We start from the raw sequence: 4,035 nt of genomic DNA, 5'->3' as shown, positions 1-4,035 counted from the left end.
TAAATAAAATAAATAAAATAAAATAAAATTATAAATAAAAATGGAAAAGTATAGAATGAGATCATTTACTTTTGGTACAAGGCGGTCACATTAATCTTGACCATTGGATGTGAAATTGGGTGGCCTCAATTATTGCATTGACCAAGCTAAAACTTCAAAAGAAATTTTTTCAAACTTTGTGACACATCCAATCTATCAAATTTCACATCGGATGGTTGTAAGTAATTCTGACCACCTTGTATCAAAGATAAATGATTTCATCGTATACAATCCCAATAAAAAAAAACGTACTTATGGGTTTTGAATGGTCTGTGTTGGATAAACATTCTTATTTCAATAAATTGGAAGCACAGCTGATATTCTAAGATGTAGGACAGACCTTTTACAACTATAAAAGGGACAAGGTGGGAAATGACACGACACATGAGAGATCAGCTCAAAGAGCTTATGGTATTTGCTCCTCTTGATGTCATGAGCCTTTGGATCCTCTTTGCAATTCCTTTATTGGAAGTAGTACTTTGACTTACTTTCTCAGTCACAAAAAGACTTCCATAGCCTATAATTTGAGAATAAACAAATTGGTTCAGGTCTTTACAGCAATTAAGATGGGTTGAATGACACATAACAGTACCCAAGTTGATAGCAACTTTATGTCTTGAGTTGTAATATGGGTGGCTTTCAAGAAACATGCCATGGACAAGGGATCCTCACAATTTCTCTTAAGAAGAATTCTATGATGCATATTAGGTTTGTATATGATGCTTCTTTTAAGTATTTATAGATTTATTTATTTTTGGGGATCTTGAACTACCTTTCAGTGCACAGAGATCACTCTGAGTGGGTTCAACTTCAAAATAAAAGGGTTTCCAGAGAACACCAGCACACCTGCAAATCAACTGGTTTGATGCGATGGGAGTCTGCTCACCTTATGTCCTCAGTTATATCAGAAAATCCAAAATTTGTTGCTGGGATGAGGATCCTGGAATTGGGTTGTGGCTCAGGTGGAATTTGCTCAATGGTTGCGGCCAAATTTGCTGACCTTGTAGTTGCAACCGATGGTGATTCAGAATCTCTCAACCTTTTACATCAAAACATTAATTCAAATCTGGAGTCTTCAATCCTCGACTAGCTGCATTGCCTGAAACTAGAATGGGGAAATGCAGATGATATCAATGCAGTGAAGGAACTAAGCCCTGAAGGATTTGATGCGATTATTGGCACCGATGTGAATTATGTGAGTGATGCCATCCTTCCCTTATTTGAGACTGTGGGGGCTTCGATCTCAACCAGAGTTTGGGGGCCACCACCGGCCTTTATCTTGTGCCATGTTTTTTGTCGAGTTGATGGTAAGCATCGATCATTTCTTCGTCATCTAGTTTGGGGTCTGGACTGGTGGATAATTGGCCTTTTACTAATAGTAGTAATAATAGCAGTGATGTTGGGAGCAGGCGTGGTACCCTTGCTTCATGGTTCTCTCAAGAAGGTAGCTGCAAGAGAAATGCCCACATAACTGCTCTCAGAATCATGTATTTTGAAACCCTAAATAAGTTTACATGATGGTTTTGTGTATGCTTGCATTTCTATGAACACCAAATATTTTGTATCTTCTCATTGTGGTCGAACTTGATTAATTTTGAGTTTTTCTTTCTGTTTTTTGCGGATCTTATGTGTTATTCATGCTGTGGTGTTTGGAATTTTGATGGGAATATGAGATTTCGTCAAAGATTAGGATTACATCTGTGCCGAAGTATATGGGGCTGTGAAGCTTTGTTGCTGAACCTGAGTCTGGATTGAAGGCTAAATGTAATCGCCTCCGAAAAATTCCAAATGAGTATCTACTGCATTATGGTGAAGTTCATGTGAAATTCATCTAAACTTGGTTGTGAAATTCACAGAAGTTAGTAAATATATCCAAGGTATTTGCAGGGGAAAAAGTTGCATGGAGTCTCTACTGCATTATGGTGAAGTTCATGTGAAATTCATCTAAACTTGGTTGTGAAATTCACCAGAAGTTAGTAAATATATCCAAGGTATTTGCAGGGAAAAAATTTGCATCGAACTGCGTGTTGCGTTGAATTTGGAACTTGTTTGAAAATATGGAGAAAGAAAAAACGTATGTTGTAATTCGATGGATTACGTCGGAATTTAGGATAGTCATTTTTTTTTTTTTTTTTTTGACAGAATTGTAGGATAGTCATTGCCATCCAATGGTAAGGGTGTAGAGAGAGAGGGGGACCCACCAACGAGTCATTTTTTGTGCTATTGGTTCACACTCTCTCCATCCTAGGGGTGGCGATGGGCCAAGTAGCCTGGCCTGGCTCGGTCCAGTTTGAACTAGGGCTTGTGTCTATGGCCTAAGGGCCGGGCTAGGGTGGGGCAACCATGGCCAGAGGGTAGGGCTGGGTGGGGCAACCATGGCCAGAGGGTAGGGCCGGGTGGGGCTTAGGTTAAGGTTGGTCCGGTTCAGCCAAGCCTGCTCTCTTTTTTCTAATTTTTTTCTTTACTTTTTTATTTTGTCAAATTTTTTTTTTTGTGCCCCGGTACGGTCCAAGTAGGGCTAGGGCTAGAGCCAGGTCAAGGCTTATTTGGCCTAGTTAGAGTCGAGTCGGCCCGATGGGGACTAGGGCTGTGCTGAGGACTAAGGCTGTGCCACCCTACTCCATCAAACGTTTATCTATGGATGGTAATCACCCAATCGATTGTGATTGCCATAGTTCATTGGATTATAGCTAAAAAGAAAAAGTTTATTAGCAAGTAAAAGTAAAAGGCGCTTGCGGGTGTGTGGGTGATTCAATCAAAGTCTTGAAATTGGCAAGACAACCCGAGTCAAATAATCAAAAGATTGTTTTGGTAAAGTATATAAAACTATTATTTATTTTTGGGAAAGCATATGAAAGGATTATTTATTTTTGGTGCAAGGTTACAGTCACTCTTGTCTGTCAAATTTGAAATGAAGTGGGTGTAAGAGTGTCATTGATCAGACTCAAAGTTCAAAAAAAAAGAAAATTATAGCTTCATGAACCAAACTATCTAATTTGACAGTTAATAGCTATAAATAATTGTGACCTCTTTATACTAAAAATAAATGACGTCGTATAATTTCAATTGTTTTATGCTAATGGGCCCACATGCCCATATATCTTCTACATCATCAAACTTTATTGGGCAAATTGTGCATCCCAACAATTTCGAGAGTCCGGTTAAGTTGGATGGCAAAGATGGCATGTTGGCACACGGTCCTACCCACATAAAAACCGCGTCCAAATAATAAAAGGATGGAACTTTATTTGTAGGGACAAGGACTATTACGGCATATTTGATTTTTAAAACTTTTGGATATCTATGGGAGCAAAAAGTCCTAGTTTTCGTGTGTGACAACATGGAATCCTGCACTAAATAAAGGCGTTGGAATTTCTATTTTCGTCTAATATAGGACTACCCCTCAATGTTTGAGGTGTATTTTTGGTCATTTTATGTTTTTGAAAAGGGTGCGGTTTGTATAGAGCCTAGGCTCTCAACAATCAAATTAAAGCCTACCTTCATATAGTTTCGAGAAATGTGGTGTTAATAGTGGAAATCTTTGTTATAACCTTAAAATATATTTTCATCTTTATTTATAAAGTTTAAGGTTTGAAAAGTAGTGTAGATCGACAAATCTATGAAAACTTGAAAATTTTGAAAATTGACGGTCCAACAAAGCATTACAAAATACACTATTTTTAAAACTTGAAATCCATTTTTTTCTCATCCATGCATCTTGATGTCGAGATGATCAATTTGAGGATATTTAGGCATCAAAACAACATCTTTTAATGAAAATTTTGATGTAGGCTCTAATTTGATTGTTTAGAACCTCAGCTCTATATAAACTTTTTCTTTTTGAAAATATTTGTTTTATATGTTTTGTAGGTGTGTAATGGATGCGCCAAATTTCAACTAATTTCCATGAATATAAAAAAAGATAAAATTCAAAATACTTAAAAATGCTCTCGATTGTCTGAAGAATGTATGTGCCAAATAGCAACTGATTTTCAT

The 4,035-nt window shown here is 37.2% G+C and overlaps 1 long non-coding RNA gene across 1 annotated transcript; it reads left to right on the top strand.

Moving 5' to 3' along the window:
• Window positions 1-418: 418 nt before the first annotated feature.
• LOC148782023 (uncharacterized) lies at window positions 419-1,659 on the top strand. Its single transcript, XR_016056083.1, has 2 exons — window positions 419-747; window positions 819-1,659. It is a non-coding gene; the product is annotated as an uncharacterized LOC148782023 (long non-coding RNA).
• The last annotated feature ends 2,376 nt before the right edge of the window (window positions 1,660-4,035 follow it).

This window comes from Amborella trichopoda, chromosome 5 (assembly GCF_054954075.1).
Source record: "Amborella trichopoda isolate Santa Cruz 75 chromosome 5, AtrichopodaSantaCruz75HAP2 v2.0, whole genome shotgun sequence".
Lineage (NCBI taxonomy): Eukaryota > Viridiplantae > Streptophyta > Magnoliopsida > Amborellales > Amborellaceae > Amborella > Amborella trichopoda.
Note: the sequence above shows the minus strand (reverse complement) of the source record. Positions and strands in the feature narration are given on the sequence as shown.